The sequence below is a fragment of the Nycticebus coucang genome, chromosome 8 (assembly GCF_027406575.1).
Source record: "Nycticebus coucang isolate mNycCou1 chromosome 8, mNycCou1.pri, whole genome shotgun sequence".
Lineage (NCBI taxonomy): Eukaryota > Metazoa > Chordata > Mammalia > Primates > Lorisidae > Nycticebus > Nycticebus coucang.
The window spans coordinates 107,989,835-108,006,448 of NC_069787.1; the positions used below are offsets into that span (position 1 = coordinate 107,989,835).

The 16,614-nt window shown below is 47.7% G+C and overlaps 1 protein-coding gene across 1 annotated transcript in view; it reads left to right on the forward strand.

Annotated features, from left to right (window-relative positions):
* Positions 1-1,638: 1,638 nt before the first annotated feature.
* Positions 1,639-16,614, forward strand: part of SPSB4 (splA/ryanodine receptor domain and SOCS box containing 4) — a 95,508-nt gene continuing 80,532 nt past the window's right edge. The window contains exon 1 of the mRNA XM_053599351.1: positions 1,639-2,225. The gene's annotated coding sequence lies outside the window, so the exon portion shown is untranslated. The remainder of the gene's footprint in view (positions 2,226-16,614) is intronic.

The following is a 16,614-nucleotide window of genomic DNA, read 5'->3' on the forward strand; positions in this document are numbered from 1 at the left end:
AACCATCAGCATGAACATCTACTTTAAACTTCCCTTTGCTTATGACCTTCTTTCCTTAAATTTTCTTTTCTTGCTTCCCGATCATGCCCATAACCCCCATAATAGTTCCCAGAACAAGTTCTTCCGTTTGTTGATGGGGGTAAAGACAGAAAAGACAGCAAGTGTGAATGTGGGTTAGCACTGCCACTTAAAGCAGTTCAAATCACATTCTCTGTCCTTGGCCACTATCCTGTGCTGGTGCAGGACATCAAAGACAGATGAGATACAGGTACTTGTCCCCAAGGGAGCTCACAGTTTCAGGAGGCAGACAGACAATGCTGAAACATTAGAATAAGCGCCATAAGTACTTCTGCCACCCCACCACGGCTATCCTCGTTCATAAAGCTCATCTTCTGCTTGGACTATTACCGTAGCTCCCAAGCTGGTTTTTCACCATATATCCATCCACTCTGCTACTGAGAGATCTTTCTGGAATCCAAATCTGACAAAATCACTACCTTGGTTAAAAGCCTCCCCAGTGCTCTTGAGGGAAGGCCAAGCTCTTTAGTTGGTCCCCAAGACCCTAGGCCACTGTTCATCCCTCCAGCTCTGTCTTATCCCTCTGCGCAGCTCCAGGGACGCCATAGGCTGTGTAGGCTCCTACCCAGGTAACCATACAGTCCCCTGGCCTCAGAGGGCTAATTCACGTGGCCACATCCACTTAGAAACATCTCCAGATTGCCCTTCCCAGTCTGGGAAATTAGCCTCAGAGCCTCTAAAAACATTTCCCTTACACCTTCTGGGTCCCCCCCCCCCCCAAATTGAGCACTTTTCATGTAGACTCTGCCTGGTGCCTGGCACAGAGAGGGACTGGGTCGGTATATGACTGTGGAAAGGACCTAAAGACAACTCTGGAGCACAGACGTGGGCACCTGGAGCAGGTACCTTCAATTTCCCCAGGGAACACAAGTAACAGAATCACCCTCCCTGCCTCTTCTTTGGCCACGCCTGCTCCCTTCTCTCCCCGCTCAGGCTCGCAATGAAGCTCGATGAGGCTCTGCTCCTCGGGTGGGCAGGAAAGCTCCGTGGAGCAGGTGTGGTATGTCATTGGGCTGTAAAAGATGAGTTGGAGCCTGATATCGGTAATAAAGTATGGACTTGTGTGTGAGGAAGGGGGATGTTAAACCATCCTCTTTCTCCCGGGTGCTATTTCCCACGTGCGTTGAGTAAAGGCACCGAAGCTGCCCAGTGACTGTGGATGTCTCCTCCGGCTCAGGGGCACCCACCCCAGCGCTGCAGGCGCGCTTGAATGAATGGGAGAGGACCCGCGCGCATGAATGAGTAAGGACAGGCTAGGGAGCGCGCGGGAGAGCCGGCGGGTGAGTGAATGGCTACCGCGTCGCCGCCTCAGCTTGGGGGCGCCGGCTCGGGCTCCACTTCCCTCTCCCGCCAGCTGGTGGCCTCGAGAAGGTGGTGGCGCCGGCAGCGGCCCGAGCTGGGACGGCCGGGGCGCGGGATGGTGGGGGAAGGGGCGTTCCCGGCGACCGCGCCTTCCGCGGCTATTGGATTAGTGGCCTTCAGGGATGAGCTCAGCCAGATCGGCTTTCAGCTGCAGCCTCCGGGCCGCCCGGGAAGGCGGGGAGCGGGCGGCGGCGGAGGAGGAGGGGGAGGCGGAGGCGGCTGCAGCATCCAGAGCTGGCCGCGGCGGCCGGCGCGCCCCGCGCACAAAGGCGCCCAGCCTCTGGGGAGGACGATAAACGCACCGCAGCTCCGGCGGGTGCAGCTACCACTGTGTGCGCCTAGGGCGCTGAGAAAGATGCCGGGCTCACTACGGGCCGGCGGCCGAGGCGCGGCCGGTGCGCCCTGAGCGCGAGACTCGCCGCCCTCTGGGTCAGGAGCCAGGCTTCTGAGCAGCTAGAGCGCGGGCCTCTGCGCGCCCCCAGGACCGGCGCAATAAGGCGCTTCCCCACTCTCGGCCCGTCCCCCCGCGTCCTCTCGTCTCGCCTGAGCGCCAACTTCACCAAGAACGCTCTTAACTCTAGGCCATCCTGCCTGGCAGAGGGGGCGCTGCTGCCGGGCACCAGCCTTGAGGACGCGCCCCTGGCCCTGGGGAGGAAGCCGGCATCTGCGGGGTCGCTCGGGCGCCCCTGACTGGGCGGCGGCGGCAGCAGAAGCCTCTCCCGGGAGTCCAGGACCTGCCAGCGCTGGGGATTCTTCCCGGGCAGGCGCTTGCCCTCTCTTTTATGGTGAGTACTCTCCTGCTTCTGGTGAGGGGCGCCCTGTGGCGCGCAGGGGTCGGGAGCAGAGATCTGGCGGCACGGACTTGACGCGGGCCGGCACTCGTCACAGCCGGCGCTCCAGGAGTGGGTCAGGTCTTCATCCCCGGGAATTCCTCTCTGAAGATTGTGGCAGTTCGAGCTGATTGATTCACGCACAGTCCTGGGGCATTTGGGCGCCAGCCTCTGGTACGCCGGGTTGAAAACCGCAGGTTCTGGAGACCGCACGAAAACCTGCTTTCCGACTCACCTCACCTGGGTTTGGGTCCAAGATCCGTCAGGCACTGGCTGGGTGACCTTGGGCAAGGCTCCAAACCTCAGTTTCCTCATCTGTAGGATGGGAAGGCTAATGGTCATGTTTCACAGAGGTATTGGGAGGATGTATGGGATGGTGTTTGTATGTAAACCTGTGCCTGGCGTGTAGGAAACAAACGTTAGGTAGTCATTAGCTCTGAGAGCTCAAGCATGCCATCCAACTTTCTGGAGCTGCAGCACTACCTCGCCTGTGTAATGGGAACGATAATTCTTGGGGCATAAATCTGTTCGTTGAGGGCGTAGAGTAGTGGAAGGAAAGCTCCTGGCACGCAGTAGGCACTAGTGAGTGGTGGCCGTTACCATTTATTCCTGACACTAAGGCAGTAGGGCTGGTCGCCTGGCTCCAGAGCTTAGGGGCCAGTTCCCGGCTTTGCTTGGAGGCAAACTTGGCAGTGCTCCTTCAGAGAGAGTTGAGAGCTCTGAGAATCCTGGGCGCGGGGCTGTGGGAAGGAGGGGAGGAGACCAGAGCCTCGAGCGGCGAATGTGTCAGCCCTGGTTGCGCTGTATGCGCCAGGGGCTCGGAGCCAGGAGAGGACGCCGAGCCCCGACTTCTAACTGGCGGGAGAAGCTGGAGGTGTGGCTGCTCCCTCCAGGGCCAGGCGTGGGCTGCTGCTGACGGGAAGAGAGAGGAGGGCATTTTTTGTACCGCCGTCGCGAGGACGTGGAGAGGTCTCAGCTCTGGAGTCAGGCTCGGATTCGAATTCTGCCTGCACCACCATACCACGGTGTGACCTTGGGCAAGTTCTCTAACCTCTCCCGGCTGTTTTCTCTTCTGCGCACCACCCTTCCTCTTGGGGGTGGTTTGGGGGTTAAGATGGGAGTTCTGGCCTTTCTAGGAATCTGAGTCCCTATCCTCCCACCCACCTTCTGCGTCCCTGCACCCCACAGCACCCTGCAATTTGGTAAGCCTAAATCTGGAAGGCATGAAATGTGTTAAGTACATGATAAAACATGCTTTACCCAAGGGCATATTCCCCTGAGACACCTACCCTCTGATTCCATTTTTAAAACTTCCTTTAAAAATGGTAATAAAGCCACCTTTGGCAAACGACAAACAAAATTCAACTTACTCACCATTCTCCTCAAAATATCTCTCCACAGTTAGTATTTCTCATTTACTTTAAAAACGGATACATTCAATGATAGTAAAATAAAATCTGCAGGGAAGAAATTGCCATAAACATTTAAAAGACATGATAAACTGGGGAAAGAATAGCCACTCTTACCAACACCTGCTCATCTGTCTAGATATGTAAAGCAAAAAATCAAATGGACAAAGTCTACAAACAATTCACACACACACAACGAAACTAACATGACCCTGAAACATATGACAAGATGACCTAGTTCAGTAAGAAAAATGCGGGTTAAAACAAGATTCAGTTTTTTGTGTATCAAATTAGTAAGTAGTGATAACTTTATCACAAGCACCTTTTAAAAATGTAATACATCAAATTCTTTCCTAGCTTAGGCCCTCCTTAAGACTGCCCTGGAGTAAAATCTGGGCCTTCTTCGTCTGGTTATTGCCCCTCCAGCCCTCCTGGGTCAGTTTCCCCTCTCATCCCCCTCTAGCCCCCTGGCCTTCTCGGTTTCCATCCAAACTCCAAGGGCTTAGTGACTCGCTGTTCCCCTCCCTGGAATACTTTCCCCCCTTGCTTTTCATAGGACTGGAAACATCTTGTCATTTATGTAGTCCTGTCCTTGGTGGCTTCATTTCTATACCAGAAAGTGGCCGAGGCTGAGGCCAGTGCAGAGTTCTTTGCCCTTTGGGGGAAAGAACTCAGTACAGCTCACCATAAAGGAGTTAGTTAATTTTTCCTGAGCTGCCTGCTCTGTTGTGACACATCCAGGCTCTTGAAGGGACCCGTCTCTATTGATACAGGAACAAAGGGTCTCAGGCAGTCGCCCAGCTGATGTAGAAAATCAGGGGGTGATATAGAACCTACATTGAGGTCACCAGCATTCTCTCCCTTCTAGTCATTTTTATTTTTTTATTTTATTATTATTATTATTTTGAGACAGAGTCTTACCATTTTGCCCTTGGTAGAGTGCTGTGGCATCACAGCTCACAGCAACCTCAAACCCATGGGCTTAAGCGATTCTCTTGCCTCAGCCTCCCAAGTAGCTGGGACTACAGGCCCCTGCCACAACACCCAGCTATTTTTGTTGTTGTTGTAGTTGTCATTGTTGTTTGGCAGGCCCTGGCTGGGTTCGAACCTGCCAGCTCCAGTGTATGTGGCTGGTGTCCTAGTCACCGAGCTACAGGTGCCGAGCCATTTTTAAAATATAGGTACATAGTGTGTGCACCTAACCTGTGTGAACATGACTATACATACTTTGTGGAAAAGATGAACAATAAAAAACTTTAAAACCAGTAACATATTTTTTAATAAAACATGTTCCCTACATAATCCAACTGGTTTATCTCCTGCTATTCAGCTCAAGAAAGAGAGATATGGGCTCGGCGCCTGTAGCTCAGTGGTTAGGGTGCTGCCCACATAGACTAGGGTTGGTGGGTTCGAATCTGGCCCGGGCCTGCTAAACAACAATGACAATTGCAACAAAAAATAGCCTGGTGTTGTGGTGGACACCTGTAGTCCCAGCTACTTGGGAGGCTGAGGCAAGAGAATCACTTAAACCCAAGAGTTTGAGGTTGCTATGAGCTGTGATGCCACGGCACTTTACCAAGGGTGACATAGTGAGACTCTGTCTCAAAAAAAAAGAAGAAGAAGAACTAGAGATATGTACTGAAGCTGCAGGAAAAACAGTTGCCCGTGCTGTGGAGCATTCTTTTTAGGAAAGGGAATGGCACAGTCCAAACCAGTTATCTCAAACTTTGTGAACATTTAGAACTTTCTAGGGCAGTATTGATTGCATGTGACTTTGGCTTCACACATTGAGTTATGTATACTTTAATTATGAAAAAATGTCTGTTGTGAAAAACCCAAACCACACAGCAGATAGAGTGGGTTTTCCTTCTTCAATCTGATAGGCTCTTCCTAATGCAGGGAGAGGTAGCAGGTACAAAGCTGGGTGCTAGTGTTAGAGATGGAGGTTGCTTGGGCACTGGCTCCCCCAGCAAGAAACACACATGTTGTGCAGGAGACATCGGCAGGGATTGACGTGTAGAACAAGGACCCAGCAGGATGGAGGGGTTCCTAGCCCTGATTTGCCCAGGAGTGGGTGGACAGGGGAGTGAGGGAGTGTCACCAGGCTTCCAGGATGCTGTGTTGTGAACAGGACATCTCGACTTGTGGAGAGTCTGGCAGGCCTGATCTGAGTTGCGCTGTGGTGAGAGACTGAGTGTAGGAGAAATGAGCAAGTCTCGGAGGCCTTTGGGTGTCAGGTTAAGGGGTGGAGCTTTTCTCTGTAGAAGCTGCTTGGAGGGTTGAAGAGCAGGTGGGTGGACAGTTTGGTCAGATTTGCCCCTTGGCAGCATGGAGGGTGGGCTGGGGGCAAGGACTAGAGTCAGGGAGGCCAGATAGAGACTGGTGCAGTAATCCAGGCAAGGTCTGAATGAAGGGAAAGCTGAAGGCATTGAGTGAAGGAGAGGAAGAGACAGAGGTTCCATGGCAAAAATAGAGACATGCAGAGAGGACCCTGTTATGCAGGACACAGAAGGGGCTGGGCTCAACCCAGCCCGGACAGATTCTGAGATGCTAGTGGACCACAGATGTTCCACAGGGCTGAGTGTGGGTGTGCCCACAGTGGGAGGCTTATAATGGAACGAGGCCTCCAGAGCTTTACAAGGTCATTTGAAGGAGCACACAGTCTAGGCTGGGTGGAGGCTTCCAGTAGGTCCATCTGGTGCTGAGGAGAGAAGGCAGGCCTGGAGGCTCTGGGGGTGCCCCACTGATGGGGCAGGCAGGTGGATCCCAGAGCCAGGAGGGCGGAGGAAAGCTGCCGTAGTGACCTCTACACCTCCACGTGTTGAGAGAGAGGCCATAGCAGTGTCAAAGTCACTCACCTGCTTTTAATGCTGCGAAATGTCATTTATGGTGAACTGGAGCTCTGCCTTCTCCAGAAGCAAGTGGGGCTTAGCCCAGTTGTCCAGGACTGGGCTAGTGGCATGCTATGAAATAGTCAAGTCACACAGATTTCTGGAGCCTCTCCCCCCTCTCTTAAGATCTCCTTTTCACCTCCTTTCCACTCTTTCTGTCTCCTTTCCTCCCTGGTATCTCAAAAATGCTCTCAGAGATAACAGGCTTAACAGGAGGACCTTCAGAAATCCCAGTAGGTCCCTGTTAAGGTCTAGATTAGATCAAGCCTGGGGCATGAATAGTTCTGCTCTTCTGTCAGGCATCCTGTTTTCAGTTAGTTATACCATGTGGGGAAGGTTCGCATTGGGAGGGAAAGGAGAAGTTGGAAGTGAAGATTATTGTATCTTCTTCATGGCTTCCCCCAGAGGGTCCCATTAAGGGGCACCCTCATTTCTCCCCCCTTCATGCTTTGCCCCAGTTCAGGGAGGTGAACTGTCCTGCAGAACAAGCCACATGTGCCCGGGACAGCCTTCTGGGCACGGGGCAGCAGTGGTGGCCAGGTCTGCCAGGACTGCACGCGGCCTCACTGGCTCAGACGTGTGTCTCTTTCAAATGACCTTGCAGAGGTTGCTGGCCATGTCACTGGCTGGCAAATCTCCTTCATCATATCCCCTGCTCTCTTTGCTGGCTAACAGTTGAGTTTCCACCTTGGGGGCCCCTGGCTCTGTCCCGCGTGGGAGGATTCCCATGGAAACCCCAGAAAGAGGAGAGGCTCAGGGAAGCCTCATTGATTCATGCTCCAGGAAGACAGGCATGAGACTGTTGCACCTGGAACTGGACAGATGGCTCTCTTTGTGAGCTCCTGGGAAAGAAAGGGCTTGCCCAGCCAGTTGTAGTGTGAGTTCCATGTGTTTATAGATGGGAAAAGCTAATCAAAGTCTATGAATAAAACCTTAGGGGTTCTTTAGTTCATTCACCGGTGGAGGGTTCATTCTGAATGAGCGTCTTTTAATAAAACAGTCTCCTCTCTACCTAATATTTGTACAAGAAAATCTTAAAACCATTCTAATCAAACTAGGGCCAGGTAGCTACCATTGGTACCATTTAAAGAGATGAACATTGAGGAATGAAGACATTAGATGAATTGTCTGAACTCACGGAGCTCTGCATTTCCAGTTCACTCCTAGGTGGGAGTACTTTCTAAGGCAGTGTATTGCTTCTCTTCACTCATTCCTGCTTGTGCATTCCATAGACGGTCACCCACCAGTCCTGGGGACTCTGCTGAGGGAGACCCAGCCCCTCTCCCGTGCTGCTGACCCCAGTCTGGTAGGAGGGAGGCAGCTCAAGAGACACCTCGGCTTCTTGTGAGATATGCTGTGAGGGGAGCAAGTACAGGGGCTCTAAGAGCACAGGGCATTGGGAGCTCCCCAAAGGCGTTGACACCAAAGTGGAATGGGACTACGGGGATGAGTGTTGGGGGGTGGGCAGGGAGAGGACGGGACAATGGCAGCAGCATGTCAGGGAACTACAGGGAGCTTGGTTGGGGGGGGGGTGGATTGGGGAAGCATTGTGGAACATGCTGGGAGAGTTAGGGTTAGGCTGGAAGTCAACTTTATCCCAAAAGCCGTGGAGAGCCTGTGGAGGATCTTAGGCAGGGAGCATGCGTGATTAGATCAGTGTTGCACTTTTACAAGTGCTGTAGTATATATTTGAAAGTAATATGTAGTCTATTAAAGGAATTCCAGATCTATCAAACTGCATTTCTTTTTACAGTCCTTGTCATTATTCAGACCTGTCACCATGTCTGACCCCTTTGGTGTAGGCTCTCCTAGGGGAAAGCGATTGAGTCTAATAATTTCCAGCAGCCTCAGATCCCCAGGAGGGCATCATTATTGCAGTTAAATGAAGGGAAGAGACCTACTCCCACCCCTACCCCCAGCAAGTCCAAAGCCAAAGGCCACACGGAGGGGAGGGCCTTCCACCCTGTCATTACCAATTCCTGCAGCAGTTGAGCCCTCGTACAGACCCTGTGTCTGTTGAGCCCAGACCAGGCAGGCCTCTGATTTCAGATCCTGGACCTTGGAAGACTGTGCGTCATATTTTGCAAGCTGCTGAGGCTCCTTAAACAGTGTGGCATTACCGCTTCGAGTCTCCTCATTTCCCTGCCGGATAGCAACACCCGCTAGGGTCCTGGGAAGGGCAATTGGCAATTTGGGTTTTTGTTTTCTTGCTCAGCCATGATTGGAGCCCTGGAGCAGAGCTTTTCAGATAATGTCATTAAGCATCTCCATCCAAGCATGGCGTAAGACATTAAGTTTGGTTTGGGGGGAATGTGATAGAGGCACCCTTCAGCATCATTCAGTACGCTGGTTGCTTACAAGGTTGAGAGATGATGGTATTACTATCAGGAAGATTCTGTTGTATGTCCCATGTGCCTGGTCCAGTGTGACGTGGTTGGCAGAGACAAGAGAAGCAACGTGATAAGCACCTACTCCCTCTGGCTGGAGAGAGAGGACAGGGACTGAGCCTGACTTGGCCACTGCTGTGTCCCTAGCTCTCAGCTGTACAGTGCCTGGCACGTGGCAGGCATCACTAAGTGCTTTTTGAATGAATATGTGAGGACTGGAAGCAGGGAGGGTGCAAAGCATTATTATTATTATTTTTTTTTTTGAGACAGACCCTCAAGCTATCACCTTGGGTAGAGTGCCGTGGTGTCACAGCTCACAGCAACCTCCAACTCCTGGGCTTAAGCGATTCTCTTGCCTCAGCCTCCCAAGTAGCTGGGACCACAGGCGCCCAACACAATGCCTGGCTGTTTTGTGGTTGTAGTTGTCATTGTCGTTTGGCAGGCCTGAGCTGGATTCGAACCCACCAGCTCTGGTGTATGTGGCTGGTTCCTTAGCCGCTTAACCTACAGGCCTGAACCCAAAGCATTACTTAATAAAGGGGCAGATTAGATATAGTCGAGAGTCAGCTGCTCAGAGGTAGTGACTGTGTTAGCAGCGCTACTTGGCCCATGTGCCCATCTCCTGACTTTAGCCTTGGTTCTCTCCCTGCTTCATCTTAGAAAGATGACAGAGTGAGCCCTCCCTGAAGCCCGGCGCATCCTTTCCACAGCCCATATGTGTGCTCTGCCCTGTGTTCAAAGCAGCGGGCTTGTGTCTTTGCAGGGGTAGGTGTGACATGGGGGCACAGCAGACCACAGAGGAATGCCTTCAAGGTAGGAAAAAGCATATAATTAGGGTCAGAAAGATATCCTTTCTGGCTGGCTCTGGATGGACAGAGGCAAAGGGCAGGGGCCTGGAAGCCTGGTGGATCAGGGTGAGCTTGCCCTCCTGAACTAATTACCTCCTAAAGGCCTCCACCTCCAAATACCATCACACTGTGGATAAGGCTTCAACATGTGAATTTGGGGTATGGGGTAGACAAAATGAGTCCACAGCAGGATGCGCTCAAGTGGTGCCATGCAGTGTCTCAGGACATACGCAATGTAAAGGACTGCTCACCATCTACTGAGCACTTCCTGGGTGGCCTGTGATGCGCCAGACTTTGCAGGTGTCTGCCCTGATCCCTGCAAAGGCAGGCAAGGTTAACACAGAGTTAACAGCACTTCCCTGTGAGTCTCAGAGATTAAGTCCTTGTCCAGGGCTCAGCTGACTGGCAGGGATTCCCACCCAGGTCTCCTGCCCCTCGTGAGACTCTGCTATCTCTAGTTTTCCATATTGGTTTGCCTGTAGTGGACATGAGCGCTGTGCTGTGGGCCCTGTCCTGGGGGTAGGAGCAAAGGGGCCGTTTATATGCTCACCTGTCACACCCAGTGTGAGCCTCCCTTAGGACCCCTGCCTGCTACTAGTAGGGACAGCAACACTGAAACCACAGTCAGGAGGGACTATGCCCCCAGTGACCCGCACGGGCCACAGCCAAGCACTAGTAAGAGGTCTCCCCTCGGGGTGCTGTTTGGCTTCAAACACATTAAAGTTGTCTTTTTTTTTTTTTTTTTAAAGCTATTGGTTTTTCTTTGTTTCAACAGTAAGTACCCAGAAATGGAAATAATGGAAATAGTCCACAGTGATAAAAGATTTACAAAAAAAAAAAAATCAGCTATTCAGTCATTAAAAAAAATGGAGACTTTACAGCATTTGTATTAACCTGGATGGAAGTGGAACAGATTATTCTTAGTAAAATATCACAAGAATGGAGGAGCATGAACCCTATGTATTCAATCTTGATTTGACGATAATTAATGACAATTAATGACATGGTGGGGGGTGGGGAAAGAGGAAAGCAGAGAGAGGGAAGAAGGGAGGCGGTGGGGTCTCAGTGTTAAAAAAAAATAGATACAAAGGGACAAATCCTGTACAATTCCATTTACATGACTACCTAGAGTAATCAAATTCATAGACACAGGAAGTTTAAAGTTGTCTTTTCTACAATGGGAACTCTAAAGTCAGCATGTATACAAGGATAAAATAGTTTCCCTTAGAAACTCCCTGTGTTGGTCACACAGAGCTGGTCACAGTTGGTGCGGTGGAGAAGGCACTGTTCTAAACACTGTGGAGGAGGGGCTGAGAGCACAGGCATGTCATATACTGGCCACCTAACTGGCTCTGTGACCCCAGGGCAAGTTATGCAACCCCTCTGAACCTGTTCCCTCTTTTAAATGAAGGGGCAGGTGAGATCTGCCCCCATAGTGCCTATGAAGCTGTTGGCATGTTGCCTGGCACAAGTAAGTGCTGGTATTTGGGGTGAGTGACACAGGAAGCACAGGGGCACAGACCCAGAGAGGGCTTTGAGCTCAGGCTACCTGAGATGGGATCAGCTCTGCCATCTTGCAGCCATGGGACTTTGGTTGGGCTGGTTTCCCCTTGGAGCCACAGTTTCCTGGTCTGGTAGAGCGGGCGCATAAGGGGACTTTGAATTAATTGCAAAAGTGATGGATTCCCACCACTGCTTGTCTCCTGGTCGGACGTTCCTGGGCGTCTGAACAAATTTACAGAGGTGGCCTTGGATGCTCATCAGTTCCATCTATTGAATCCCTACCACACGCGTACACTTCTCATATTATCTTTTTTTAATTGAATTTATTTATTTATTTATTATTTTTTTTTTTTGTAGAGACAGAGTCTCACTGTACCGCCCTCGGTAGAGTGCCGTGGCGTCACACGGCTCACAGCAACCTCTAACTCCTGGGCTTACGCAATTCTCTTGCCTCAGCCTCCCGAGCAGCTGGGACTACAGGCGCCCGCCACAACGCCCGGCTATTTTTTTGTTGCAGTTTGGCCGGGGCTGGGTTTGAACCCGCCACCCTCGGCATATGGGGCCGGCGCCCTACTCACTGAGCCACAGGCGCCATTTAGTATTATTATTATTTTTTGAGACAGCGTCTTACTTTGTCACCCTTGATTGCCATGGCATCATAGCTCATAGCAACTTCAAACTCTCAGGCTCAAGTGATCCCCTTGCCTCAGGCTCCCAAGTAGCTGGGACTACAGATGTCCCCCACAATGCCCAGCTATTTTTAGAGATGGAGTCTCACTCTTTGCGTGTGTGTGTGTGTGTGTGTGTGTAATTAAAATAGCTTTATTCCACCTGGGTGCAGGTGGGGTAAGATTTGCAACTGGGCAGGAAGAAATCACCCTCATGTATTTCTTATCTTGCCGCTTGTTTCTCATAACTTGCTTGAGGCTCAAGTTCCTCAACTCGGTGAAGATTGGTGTGGAGCTCTAAGGTGAGCAGAGAAAAGCAAGTTTTTTTCTACCACTGTATGGTCCTCTGTTTTCCTACAAACACAGCTGGTCCTCCTATCTGTTTGGGCTCCTTGGGTTAAATACTCCCTTTTTCCTCCCTCCTCCCTCTCCCTGCATACCACTGGTAGCATACCATACATGCACCTGGTTTGTTCGGCTTCATCTGAGTGTTGAATCATCCATGTCAGTGAATTCTTTTCTTCAGCTGCATGGTGTTCCATTATATGGATTTATTATTGTTTATTAAGCCTGTCTACTGTTTGGATTTTTCCCAATATTTTCCTATTGCAAACAATGCTACACATGTCTATATGTATTACATACATAGGTACTTTTGTGCATTCGAGACTGTACCTGAATAAATCCTAGAAGTAGACTTGTGAGGTCAAAGAGCAGGTTCATTTGCAATTCTGAAAAGATGGTGCTCATTTGCCTTCGAAAGAGGCTCCCCTAGTTTATATTCACTTGAGCAATGTATAAGCCTATCTGCTTTTTCCACACCTTGTCCAAAAAAAGTGTCATCTAACTTTTTGATCTTTAATAATCTGATAGACAAAAATACCATTTTGTTGTGCTTCTAATTTGTTTCTTTCTCATACGTTTCAGAGAGCTTCTTTTTAAAGGAGCCATTTTGTTTCTTTTTGTGGAAACTGTTGATTTCTCTTCGTATTTTGCATTTGTTCTCATTTATATGAGTTTGTCACACATTTGTTGGTAATTTGCGTTTGCACATTTTTTCTTGTGTTAAAACAACTAATAAGACTAACTTCTTTTATGAGTGCTTTTTGCTGTGCTGTTTGGTTATTTCCCATTTTCACTTCTTATTTTAAATATTTGTATTTGGCTCGGCACTCATAGCACAGTGGTTACAGTGCCAGCCATCTACATCAAAGGTAGCTGGCCCGGGCCAGCTAAACAACTGCGACAACAACAAAAAATAGCCAGGCGTCGTGGCGGGTGCCTGTCATCCCAGCTACTCTGGAGGCCGAGGCAAAAGAATCGCCTAAGCCCAAGCGTTTGAGGTTGCTGTGAGCTGTAACGCCACGACACTCTACCAAGGGCAACATAGTGAGACTCTGTCTCAATAAATAAATAAATGAATAAATATTTGTATTTTCTCTCCTCTTTAAATGATTAAATGGTTCACGTCTTTTGTGTTTTTAAAAATTAAATCACTGAAGTCAGGCACTTAAAGCATATAAATGGTAATTATACTGAAAAAACCTGAATAAAGGTCTATGATACCAATTTTTAATAAGAAAATTCATTGATATTTTATAGACAAAAACATGGACAAGATGAAATACCCCCAAATGCTAACAATGTTTATACCTGGTTAATGAGATTGGAGGTGAATTCTAGTTTTTGTACTATTTGTATTTCATAATATTTAGATATTGATTCAAGGTTTTCTAATTAATAGGACTTTTAAAAAGAATAGTTTTATATTTATTGAAAAAATAAACAGAGAGGCCCCATATACTCACCCCATAAACCCACACCCAGGTTAGCCTATCATTAACATCTTACATTAGTATGGTATGGTTTTCATAACTGATGAGCCAATACTGGCACCTTATTATTAACTGAAGGCCATACTTTATTCAGATTTTCTTAGTTTTAGCCTTACATCCTTTTCAGTTCCAGGATTCCATCCAGGATACCACATTAGTTGTTTTGTCTCTTAAGGCTCCTCTTGACTATGCCGGTTTCTCAGATTTTTGTTTTTGATTTCCTTGCCAGTTTTGAGGAGTACTGGTCAGGTATTTCATTGGATGCCCCCAAATGGAATTAGCCCTTTGTGTTTTTCTCACGATTATAGTGGGATCACAGGTTTGGGGAAGGGAAGACTACAGAGGTAAAGCACCATTTATTTCTTTGTATCTTATCAAGAACACGTGATGTTAGTATAATGGTAATATAATAATACGATTACACAACATGTGATAGATTAAATGATTGGATTAAATGGTTTATATGTTTTATTTGCTTTGTGGTATTTTCCCCCAAAGAACCAGCTCTTGAGTTTTTGATTAGTTTATTATTTTTCTATTTTATTACTCTCAACTCATTTAAAACCATTTAGTAGTATAGGTACACTAGCCATGATTCCCTCTGAGCACTGCTTTAGAGGCATCCTACAGTTCTAATATGTATACGGAGTATTTTCTTTTACTGTTATTTTCTAGATATTCTGTAATTTCTTTATGGATTTCTTTTTCTGATCTGAGTTGTTTAAAGAGAGCTTTAAAAAAATATTCAAGAGGCTTTGTAGTCCATAATTTTGTGATTAATTTCTAGCTTTTCTTTTGTGTTATCAAATAATGTATTATTTTTGCTTTTCTGGTGAATTTTTATTTGCAGCCTAATGTGTGGGAAATTTTTTGGTGGTTCCATGAACACTTGAACATACATTACATGCATTCTTTGTTCTCAAGGTGTAGAGTTTGATATATGCATCAGTTAGATCTCTCTTATTGTATAATTTTGATTATTCTGTGTTTTTACTTAATTTGGCCCATTGGTCTGCCTTGAGTTAGAAGAGGGGAATTCAAATTATCTGCTTCTGATGTATATCTAAGACCCCTCCTTTTATTTCCTTTAGCTTTTGCTCTGAATTTTGGTGCTGTTATTTGGAGTGTTAGATCTCCAACTGTGGATCATATTCTTTGTTATTATATATAAAGTATTCTTCCTTGTCTTATTTAAAACCTTTTGCTCTGAAATCACTTCACTTGCCTAATATTAAGATAAAGTAAATCACTTTACTTGCCTAATATTAAGATTACAATACCTGTTTAGTTCAAGTTTACACTTACCTGGTATATGTTTGCCCTTCCTTTACTTTAAAAATTCTTGAATCACTTTGTTTTGGTGGCTTCTGACATGTAGCATATGGTGGAGGGTTTTGTCTGCAATCTTAGAATCTTTTCCTTTTAATAGTTTACTATGGCTATTCATTGACATGGTTAATATTTTATTCTTAGTTTTACTATCATATTTTAAATCTTTATGTCTTTTTGCTTCTTAAAACAAAATCTTTCAATAAGTGGTCTATTTTATTTTGTATCATGTTTCTTCTGACAGTTTGAAAGGTTAACATTTTATACCTTTATAACTATGTAAAATGGATTTAATCTTTTGTTGAGATCATACTAGTTATCTCCTTTCTTCTGAAAGAAATGATGACAAAATTCATTTACAAATGTGGTCACAATTTTTATCTGCTTTCTGACAGTTTTTTTCTGGTGAATTTCCTTGGTTTGCCACGTTTTGTGCTGTTTGTGTACCTCTTTATTTCTTCTGTAGCATCTTTGACTATATCCTGTATTGGTTCCTCTTTGAAAGCTGTGGAGGTGCCAGGAAGTACTTCAGAAGTGCAGGATTGCTCCCTGGTTCACAGAAACTTTGTTTGTAGGGTCCTGGAAGTGATTTCTTTTTTCTTTTCTTTTTTTTCTTTTGAGACAGAGTCTCATATGTTGCCCTCAGTAGAGTACAAAGGGTCTCAGGCAGTCGCCCAGCTGATGTAGAAAATCAGGGGGTGATATAGAACCTACATTGAGGTCACCAGTATTCTCTCCCTTCTAGTCATTTTTATTTTTTTATTTTATTATTATTATTATTGTGAGACAGAGTCTTACTATTTTGCCCTTGGTAGAGTACTGCGTCACAGCTCACAGCAACCTCCAACTCTTGGGCTTAAGTGATTCTCTTGCCTCAGCCTCCCAAGTAGCTGGGACTACAAGTGCCCACCACAACACCTGGCTATTTTTCTGTTGCAGTTGTCATTGTTGTTTAGTAGGCCCAGGCCAGGCTCAAACCCTCCACCCTCAGTGTATGTGGCCGGTGCCCTACCCACTGAGCTACAGGCACCACCCTGGAAGTGATTTCTTTTGCTCTTTGCCTCTACTCAGTCAGCAGAGATCTGTAGCTGTAGGCTTCTCCCAGTTCAGAGCCTTCCTTCCACTTTGCCTCACCAACACAATGCTTCCTGTAAAGATGGGGACCTATTAGCCCTGCTCACCTTTTTCTCCAGAGGGTTGGAGGCAGCTCCCACTGCCAGACCACGTGACTTGTTCCCATTTTTTTTCCTGATAAGGAATCATTATTTGTTTTCTTTCAGGGAGGGCCAGCTACTGGCTGGCTCTGCCAGCCTTATCCAAGATCCGCAGCCACAGGTATCTTCTATAGGTGTTTTCTCACAGCATTTTTAATCTTTACTGCTTTTGGCAGCCGGGTCCTGTTTTTGGCAGCCTTCCCTTAGAAGTTGTGGTTCAAGTTACAAATGTGTTCTAGTTTTGCTGAGGAGGGAGTTTG